Source organism: Acartia tonsa, chromosome 1 (genome assembly GCF_053477335.1).
Source record: "Acartia tonsa isolate MP-2025a chromosome 1, ASM5347733v1, whole genome shotgun sequence".
NCBI classification, from domain to species: Eukaryota; Metazoa; Arthropoda; class Copepoda; order Calanoida; family Acartiidae; genus Acartia; species Acartia tonsa.
The window spans coordinates 17,997,188-18,008,706 of NC_137260.1; positions in this window are offsets into that span (position 1 = coordinate 17,997,188).

The window sequence follows — 11,519 nt, forward strand, 5'->3', positions numbered from 1 at the left end:
GATTTCCTTGGTCCTTTTTTTTATGCAGAAGATTTCCTTGGTCCTTTTACGAATTTCGCCTAAATTTTTATTTTAATCACCTCTTGGGGCAAAGCCCCAAGAGGCTAGGGGCGAAGCCGCTAGTTTTAGATATTGTGTAATAGGATTAAATTTCGTAATATCATTGATTAAATCAAATATTGAAGCTAAAAACATGTTTCTTTAAAAATTAGAGATAGAAGGGAGTTTTGATTATCAAAATTGTGTATGAGCGAAAACTCCCCTTTTTCTATTACTTTATTTTATCCATCCAAAAGTTTTTTATACAAGGATAAAATTCAAACAGTAGGGAAAGAATTTATCTATAACTCTCTATAACAAGACCTGAACCATTGAAACAATTTTGGTATTGGAAATTATTCTCTTGGGTATGGGGGGAGGGAAGAAAATGGGAAGAAATAAAAATAACGGGTCGGGAATTCATGATCATGATCTAAAACAGAGACAATTATTCTTTTTAAAATAAATATGTTTATTGAAATTTTCTGAACTCAAATTTAAAGAATATGTCATTTTAATTAACCTATTATAGATAGAGGAAAATGTTTGGAATTTCTAAAATTAGAATTTCACTTTCTCTTTTCTTTAACCCATCTTCTTTCTTTTTTCTTTTTAATTTTTCCCTACCATTTTCTTCTTCTCTTTTTCTTCCATCTTCCATTTCTTCTCTTTTTCCTTTTTTCCCCATCTGAATTTTCTTCCATGTTTTTTTATACATCTAAACTAGTGTCTTGCCCTTTGGGGCCTCATGGGGCATTGACGGGAAAGGGGGGTTGGGTGAAATTGACCTTCCACTTTTAATTTTATTTTTAATATAACAAGTTTTTAGATATTGTAGTGGGGGTAATTTTTTTCGAGGGAAAGGGGAAGGTACAACCCTTCCGCAAGTTATAAAACTTCCATGATTCTTTATAAAGCTTCAATGTAAAGGAGAACAATATCGGTTCAGCGCCATTAGGGCTCATGGCAGAAAAACGACATCCTGTTACTTTTATATATCTAAATTGAGCATAATAAAAAAGTAACTATTCCATTTTCATTAATTAAAATATCCATTAAAACTTGGTGACTTGGACGCAATCGTTTTTTATTTTGAGTAGACCTCTATCTGTCCCAAATAAATGCCAATGAATAGCGTGACATGAACTATTAGACGTAGAAAAATGTCATTAATCAGTTCAGATTACATTTAACATAAATATAAATAAATGCTAAATTTAGAATGGGAATATGGGTATTTATAAAAAGATGTTAATTATATGCATAATTGATCTAAAAATAGTTTAGTTCCGTGTTATAAATAATCACAAAAAATGCGTCTTATCCCCATATATGAGTTTTTGCCAGTAAGCTACTGTCAAAATGAAATATTTCTGTCCAATTCAAGTGAGACTTTTTGGCACAAAATAAAAGTTGCTATTGATGACATTTTGTCGATATAACTCGTGTTGATATGATAACACGAAAGTTTGCTTAAAAATGGTAATGTTAGGTATGAAGTTGTCCCACAATAAGGTCAACAAGGAAGGTACATTAAAAATAATGCCATTTCCGAATTCTTGCTTTCCTTGGATACTTATAATCATCTTGGAATAACATCAACGTTAAGAATATGGTAATCAAGCCACAGTAATCCTCAGCCAGCCAACCAACTAGATTTTATGCTTATACAAATTTGAAATAGCAGCCGCAACAGACGATGCGGATTCGAGAAAGCTTGGCGGCTTGGAGGAAAAATCAGCCACTCTCAGCAAAAGCCATAAAATTTGAACTCAACCACAACCAACCTCGGCATCACGGGCCTATCCTCCCTTAGCCGCAGCCATCCAAATCCACAGCCGCAACCTTGCATTAAGCAACAGCCTTGCGGCTGAAAGTGCGGTTGCCAAGGAAAGATTTTATTAATAACATTACAGTTAACTATTTTGAATGGTAAACCTTTTATTTCTATATCTTATTTAAATGTGAAAATACAGTCAAATTCACATTAGTTTGATATTAAACTAAAACATCTTTCAAGGAATGTTTAATACTTGTTAAGATAAATTGCAGGGTATAAGTTTTCAAATTCTATTGACAATGAAAAACTTGTCAATTTGTTTTCTAGAGTTATAATATCTGTATAAATAGACAGATACAGACAGATAACTGATGTCCTCTCTACGTACACAGGTAATATTACACCTAGGCACAGACAAATATGCTAAAAATCAAATTATTTAAAGCATTAGTCTAGAAAACTTTTATTAGTGCATGATCTTAGATATAAGTAAGATTTTAGTAATTTATTTTCCATTATGGCTTTGAAACCGATTAATATCCCCTGGATTAGAACTTGTTCTTATCTACACTGAAAATTCATGTATTTTAATATCTGCGGAAAGCTGTCTAATAACTAACTATTACTTTTCTAGAATTAGCAGTGAGGAAAGGGGACATTGTACTAATAATTACACTGGTATCCAAAGTTTTTTAAACAAGTTATCTTATGAGTTGGCTCAAACCTTAGGGTACTTTTATCAAATCTCAATTAGCTGGTTCAAAAGCTAGCAGTGTCCACACTTTCCGTCCATTCATTTTAATCTATAGAAGGGATAATTTTGTTCACCATCATTGGGGTTGTATTATCGTCCATTTTTGTCCATTAGGATTTATTTGAATTAGTTGGTAATTTTGTATGTGAATATGGTTCACCTATGATTTCAATACCTGTGTTGAAAAGTCCCTACTATGAATCTTATTTATCCTTCATGCACCTGACATTGTATCAACCACGAAGATCTTATTTAGTTGTATGTCAACAATGGAACAAATCATATGAAATTTCATAGGCTAACCCATGCATAGATTTTTAGGACTACGTAAGACTAAAAATTGCTTAACTCCATGGCTAGCCGAAAAAAATTTAAAAGATATGGCCCAATATGTTTTACGAAAAAATGTCTTTGTAATACACTCTGTAAATTTTTTTTGTAATTTATCTCTAATATTTTTAGTGAAGAAAACCAATAAAAAATTTAAACAATTTGATATCGTCATTTTGTATGATTCTTGATTTAATTATAACAACCAATTACAGTTAGGGAGTTGAATCCATTTTTATAGAAGCAGAAATATAATCTATGATTATGGTTTGGACCCTCTAAAACTGTAATCTACCCTTCCACTTTCCCCTCTCTTGGTGAAGATATCTTCAACGCCGATACGATTTTTGAAATATAAGATTCCACTTTTGTCTCTCTTGTTGAAGATATCTTCACCAAGAGAGACAAAAGTGGAATCTTAAATTTCAAATATCGTATCGGTGTTGAAGATATCTTCACCAAGAGAGGAGAAAGTGGAATCTTACATTTCAAAAATCGTATCGGCGTTGAAGATATCTTCACCAAGAGAAGGAAAGTAGAATCTTACATTTCAAAAATCGTATCGGCGTTGAAGATATCTTCACCAAGAGAGGGGAAAGTGGAAAGGTAGATTACAGTTTTAGAGGGTCAAAACCATAATCATAGATTATATTTCTGCTTCTATAAAAATGGATTCAACTCCCTAACTGAATTACGTGTAAAAATTCTTAGTTTATAACATTGTGTAATTTGCACTCTAAATGTTTAAAGTTCTATTGCCATGTCGTCTTATTGTATAGCTTCACTTTCATGGATGTTTTCATCTTTGTTTAGGTTAGGTTTATAACATTTGCATTCAGGTTGTAAAATTTCAATAAGGAAAAATATCCAACTTTTACACAAATTTTGAGCGGTTCCCGAGATATGGATCAACATTGTATAACAGTGTAATTTATGAGTTCAAACCTAAAAAACATCTGAATGCATGACGTCATATGCATGAATTTTATGGTTATCGTACTGTGTCAAACCTTCTATTAAATCAAAAAAATTGCTGATGTCAAAATCAGCTGAAGACTGAAACTGATCAAAATATGGCAATCCTTCTATTCATTTTTTTCTCCAAAAATTCAACGGGATTTAATTTGAGGCTTAGTCGCAGCTGCCAGACCCTAGTCAAAATACTATACAAATAATGTAATGTCGTTTATATGTCAGCTAGGGGTGGGTCGACTTTGGGCATTTTTATCTGAGACCATTGCTTGAAGTACTAGCGGCTTCGCCCCTAGCCTCTAGGGGCTTTGCCCCAAAACGTTTGATCAAACCAATTTTTCGTATTTTATATTTAAAAGAAAACTTTTAAAAAAATTTCTTTGTCGGGGAGGGGGGAGTGGTAGTCGACCCCACTATTTTAGTTTTAGTTTTAAAAAAATTGGGGGGGGGTTGGGGGTGTCCCACCCCCCAAGAAAATAGTTATAAACCTTCCCGGGACCTATGAGAAGCTACCTTGTAAAGGAGAACCCGATCGGTTCAGCAGATAGCGAGATCCTTCACTACAAACAAACAAACAGACAGACATCGTTCTACTTTGTATTAAAGATAATAGAGCTAATCACAAACGGTTTATTAGGGACCCTTTAAAAATAAGGGTATCTTAAGCTTTACTTTAGTTTGGGGGAGATAGGCTACCCTTAAATTTAGTAATGTCAAGCTTAAGTAAAGATTTTGATAGGCATACTTTAGCCTTACATAAACCTCTCATAAACAAGTGTACATAAGCCTGTACTAAACCTTCTTTATTACATCAACTTGCAATAAAAAATAGGAATATTTTAAAATCTTTCTTAACTTATCCTTTATGTATTTGTTTATGTAAAATAACGTGGATTTAAAAAAAAAAGTATTTCATAAATAAATTACAGTTCTCTTTGCATTATTTGTAAGAATAGAATTGTAGAAATGAACTCTTTGTATGATTAAAAGTTCATAAAAGCAAAGAGAAAAAAGTAAAAGAGGGGAATCAAGGGAATTTAAGAATGGACAAAATCAGTAGGCCTGGCCATTTTTGCTGTGCTAAACCATATTGTTGTTGCACCTCTTTCCAAACTAAAAGAATTTAAAGAAGATTAATTAACTTTTGTTATAAAATTTTGATATTAAATTGTTAAAAAAATATTTTAAACCTTTTTCTACTAATATCGTGGATTTAAAAGATTTTTATTAGCAAAGTTACTATATAATATGAATTTATGTCTGTCCATCTGAAACATTTAGGGGAAATTTAATATTTGAGAAAGCCATTTTGGTTCAATTGCTTTTAATAGAAAAGGTTCTGATTGATTTGAAAACAATTTATTTTATCTTTTATCTTCATTTTAATTTCAACATTAAATGAAAATATGCTTAAAAATGATATTGGAAAAGATGTTGTCTTAACTCTTATTAGTTTTCCTCATGACATTATAAGGCTGCACCACCAATGTATTTTTCCCCTCTCTCTTTTACTTTACTTACTGCTTCTCTTTTCCCCCCAATATCTACCCTTTTCAACCGATTCCCCCCAATAAGTGTACCTTAATTTTGTGTTAACACTCACTAGGCCAATCCTCCCCCCACCCCCCCCCCCTTAGTGTTCTTCATTTTGGGTTTAAAAGTTATCATGATTGAGGCTGTACATTTGTATCTTACGTTTTTTTTCCTTTTTTCCCATTAATCTTAATCTAGTTTTTGCTACTTTAAAGATAGCATTTTATTTCTTTTCTCCCTTAATCTTGTTTTTAATACTTTAAAGATAACATTTGTTTAGCTGATTTATAAAAACTCTTCCTATCTTTTCTGTAAAAGATAGGATACCCTATATAAGAAAAAATAAGGCTTTCCTTATCTTATTTAAATAATAATGAATGAAATTCTTTCTTAGCTAGACAATTTGATACATTTTTTTAACAAAACATATTGTAGATTAAATTTAACTTTACTACAACAGAAAAAAATTAACAATCTATTTGCATGAATTTGTCTATTGGATGTACTCTTTGCATTTTTCCTTCCTTATTAGAGAGTTGCTAAACAAGAATGACAACATCAATAAAAGCGAAGCTCTAAATTTGTAAACAATTATAATGTAAAATTGATTAAATGCAGGATAATGACATACACACATTTTTTAGGAATCATTATTTCAAATATAAGATCAAGATGAATAGGATAACTAAATAATTAAAGTTTTTATAAAAAAAGTTTTAAAAATCAGTATGTTTAAAATGAACATGTGGGCATTTGGATAACGATTATAGAGTTGCTAAATCGTATCTAACTATTACAGGAAACATTATTTGAAATTGATAGGATAATTCTTATATGCCTAAATTAATAATATGAGCTATCAGATACAGATGGACGGACTTACCAATAAAGGTACTAAGAAAGAGAGGGAATGTCTGATTGAGCCAATAGGAGAATCGCATCGGAATTTACATTGGATCTCATTGGTTGAAATTATGTACACATTTTCCTACGAAGGCATGTTTTTTTTCATTTCATACATACATAAAAGTCAGCTGTTAACAGTATATTTTCTTAGTAGAAAGCTTTGCGGAATCAGAATTAATTGCCCAAAAATTTCGTTTACAATTTGAAAGCTTGAAACAAAGTTGGATTCTTAAAAAAAAAGTTAGGCTGGCAACTCGCTGGTGAGGCAAAATTATTTTTGTGAAAAATCCTCCAAAATCGAATAAAAAAATTTACAAAAATGAAATAAAATCTTAAGAGGGTTATTAACATATGATTTTGTTTAATTTTTGTAGATTTTTAATGTGCTTTTGGATGATTTTTCACAAAAATAATTTTGCCTCACTATCGAATAGCGAGTCTATCATTTTTTAAGAATCCACATCAGCTTGAGTCGAAAGTAAACAATACTTTTGTCTGCTAAGAATGTTCTCTCTTAGATTTGACGAAAAAAGGTTTCAGAATATTCTTCTACTCTTCTATTTCTATTGACTTACCCTTATTATAGAAAAGCTTCGCTTTTAAAAAGAGAAGTACAAAGTTGCATTCTCTCAATTAAATTTGTTATGTAATTACATTTATGTTCCCAATCTTATTAGTATTGTTATTTTTAAAATTTTAGATTTTAGGAACCTGCCTTAATTGAATAGATATAGGACATTTAGATACACATTTTCTAATGCAGCCAATAGGAAAACAATGTAGCAATAATTCGGCCATATTATTGGTTAAAAATTGTGCAGATTTTTGTACAAAAGTGAGGACGTCAAAATATGTGGGGAAGGGGGGGGGGATGGTAGTTTATCTTCCTAAAAATGCTTTGAAAAAAAAATTTTTTTATTACCCTCACAATAAAATCTTTACCAACATTTGATGAAGGGGTAAATAATTTTTAGTAGTGAAGCTACTCTTTAGATCCAAATGTTTGTCTATCGGTCAGTTTGTCCTTCAAAGACAAAAATGTAGAGAATATGATTATCTCATCTCCTATTCAAGATATACAGCAGTAACTTTTTGTCAACACTCTCATATTAAGAAGTATAATTATCTATTAACCCTTACAGATCAGGGGGGGGGTCATATTGACCCCCCCCCCTCTATTTTTTTCAATGTCATTTTTTTGTAGGTAAGATAGAGAGTTGTGACTTCATGACTTTTTAAGTTTAGTAATTATATGTCGGCAAGAGTTGATCTTATAAGGATATCTAGTCTGTGTCGGTCATGGCGTCCGGTCAAAGTCGGTTAGGTGGCACCAAAGAAGGTGTATTTACTTTTATTTTTATAGCTAGCCGGTGCTTTTAGTAAGTAGTAGATGTAAACTTTTCCATAGAATTCAGATATGCAATCGGTTTTTTTGTAGACCTCTTATTTTTAAAGTAATGTAAGTTTTTTTTTTTTAAATTAAGTCGATTTTAAGGTACTAAAATGCAACAAAAAAAAGAAAGAAAATGGCCATTATGAACAAAAATGGTAAAATCTTTAATTTGACACCTTACTTTTTAAATTCTGTCAGGTAATTATTGAAAAAATCGATTTTTTTAAACCCACAAGAATAAAAACTTTGAACTTAATTTTATCATTACCCAGGCATAAGAAATAGGCGTTATATATACTGTTAGAATGAGAAAATTATTACAAATCCATTCTAAGCAAAATTGAAATAAAAAGTTTACACTATAGTATATAAACTACAATAAAAGGAATTATATAAAGAGGGGGTAAAGAGGGGATGAAGAAAGTGTTGCTTGTACAAAATAATATATTAGGCCATTTTTTATTTTTTTACTTTTTTTCAATTTTGCTTATAATGGATTTGTAATATTTTTCTGATTCTAAAGGTATATATGAACCCATATTTTTTATACCTGTGTAATGATAAAATTAAGTTCAAAGTTTTTGTTCTCGTGGGTTTAAAAAAATCAATTTTTTCAATAATTACCTGACAAAATTCAAAAAGTAAGGTGTCAAATTAAAGATCTTACTATTTTTGTTCATAATGCCCATTTTCTTCCTTTTATTTGTTGCGTTTTGGTACCTTAAGATCAACTTAATTTAAAAAAAACAAACTTAATTATTTTAAAAATTGCATAACTGAATTCTATGAAAAATTTTACATCTACTACTTAATAAAAGCACCAGCTTATATAAAAATGTATAATTACTAAACTTAAAAAGTCATGATGTAATGAAGGCAAGTGACATTGAAAAAACTAGAGGGGGGCGGCTAATTTAGCCCCCCCAATCTGTAAGGGTTAATTTCTTATTGCTCTAAGGGAAACATCCATGGTAATTGGAGTGCTTTTTAGCAGGTTTTTGGCTATAGGACTACTTCCTAGAGTATTTAAAGCTAAAGAATCAGGAAATCATCTAAAAATTTTGTTGCCCAAATTATTGAATTTAAACAAATACGTCTAAATAATCAAAAGCATTTTAGAAATTTATATCATCTAAACATTTTGTTGCTGAAATTATCAAAATGAAACTTATACAGTTACAAATAAACAAAAGGGTTTGTCTTACACCTCTATATGTATGACAGAATTTGGTGCCAGATAGACCATCTAGATCTTATATATCTATTCATTGGATGTCAAAGCTCTTCCCACCTCTACCTGCTTTCTTTTGAATTAAGAACCCTTAGGCATCGCTAACTTTAATGTAAGCCTACCTTAAAGTTGTACTAAAAAAGCTTACATAAATTTGAAAGTAACCTTTATCAACCCCCCCCCCCCCCCCCCACCACTACCCTTTCCTATTAATTTCTACCTGCTTTCTTTGCAAAGAAAGGTTTAGGAATCCCTAACTATTTATGTAAAGGTAGCTTAATCCCCTCCCTATTTTCGATGCCCCTACCTTATATGAATCATCCCTTTTGATCCACTTCTCCATCAAAAATCCTAGGGTATCTTATCAAAAAAAAGGTACCTTAACTAATTTTAAAAATAATAAGAAATAAAATTCTTTCTTAGGATGACAATTTGATGTTTTTTCAACAAAACTTTGTGTGGATTATTTTTAATTTTACTATAATAGAAAAACAAACTATAAGGATAGATCATATAGAACTAAAAGCTACTCTTTGTAATAAACATATAAAATTTGTTAACATGTGGCTCTTTGTAGATTTTAATTTTAACATCTATATAGATGTTCATACATTTTAACAAAAAAGTATCATAGGTTCAACACTTGCCTATTTCTAATATTTGATTATATGTCATGTGTTTTACCTATATTTTACATGGTGCCTTTACCAAGCTAAGAAATCACTCTCTACAAAACGTTTTTTTTAACCTTTCTTTATAAATCTAACAACTTTAAAGCTTAGAGGGGTTGTAGCTATTAAGTATAACACAGACAGGACTTGAATAGAAACTACTTAAAAACTAATGAAAGCTATATAATTTTTATGATTGTTTAGCTAAAAGAACAGTTAGCTGTTTTAAATAATAACCTTTAAAAAAATATTCTACCAAGAAAGTACAAAAGTATAGTATAATGAACCAATAGATATAGTAGATCTAGATGGTAAATCGGGCCCAATAAGTTGTGAAACTTAATAAGAAATATCCAAAGAGGTAACTTTATCCCAAGAAAGTTAACTATTTAAAGATGACTTCTTATATATGTTATGTCATATATGCTTTAAATCATGCGAGGGAAGAAATTTTTTAACCATATGACCAAAGCAAAGGCTTATCCTATGAAAGACTATTTATAGATGATTCATTTTGCGAATGATATCAAATGATAATTGCTCTTTCTAACCAAATTTTGTTTACTTTCTAACCAATATATGGTAGATTGATCCTCCCCTGTATTCCTATTGGCTGAATTTGGGAGTATGTATCTAGATTATACCTTTTAATAATTCTTACTTGATAATTTATTTATTGGTGTTCCTTTATTTCTTCAAATCTTGAATGACAGCTTTAAATGACTTATTTTTGATTACATTTTTTTACGGCAATGCTTCGCCTATCTATTATGAAGTGTTGATTTAGGGAAAAGAGAACACTGAAAACATTTTTTACTGTGCTAAGAAAATTGCTAATAAAACATCACATGTTTTATTTTAATAGAGAAAGAGGGGACAATGGGCTATTTATTACCAGCTTATACCAATAACGAAATTAATTTGAAAAAATCACAAACATTAACACTTGTATAGTGTCAGAACTGAATAAACAGAATATAAATGTATACGAGTCGAAGCAAAATTGTAAGTAAATTTGTTGAAAAGCTGCTTGATACAGAATAATGTTTATGGACATACTTACATTTTAAGGACTTGATAGAGTTGCTTTGCTTATAATATTGTTCTTTGTTGTCCCAGGAATCAATATACCAAAAAGCAGATCAAAGGGATAATTAGATCACATAAAAAATTGTTGTTAAAAAAGTAGAAAAATCAACATGTTTAAAATGGACGTACGGACATTCTGGTGATGATTATAGAGTTGCTATGCTTTCTAAATCGTACCTAACTACTACAGGAATCATCATGCAAAGTTTGAAATCAATAGGACAATTCTAACATGCCTAAATTAACAAATAAAAGCTATCTATCTTGGACGGACCGACCCTAATTATAGAAAAGCCTCGCTTTTAAAAATCATCCTGTACAAAACATTTTGAAGCAATTCATATAAATCTAATATCTTTAGAGGGGTAGCCAAAAGATATGGTGTATGTCTGTCTGTGTGTGTAGGACTGGACTAAGAACTACGCATGAAAACAGTTTTTAGTATCTTTAAAAGTTTTTTAAAGCAAGAATAAGTTTCCTTTTTTTTAAATATAACTAATGGCATATAAGAAGCTTCCATGAAAAGAAACCTATTCATTTCAGAAGCTAGCAAGATATTTTAAACATCCTTGATTATATCTCTTTTTTATGACCATTGTATTTACCTTCACTTTTACTTTATTTCTAAAATAGCAGCTACGCCCCTAGAGGCCTCTAGTGGAACTTTAGATGTTTTTATTTGTTAAAGTCTCTACATTACTTCTTTATTTTACGATAATTCTCTTTATGTTACAATGAAGTCTCCCATATATTTTAAATATTTCGATTTTTTGTCATTTCTCTTGGGAGGTTGGTTGTACCCTCTCCCAAAATAGTCATAA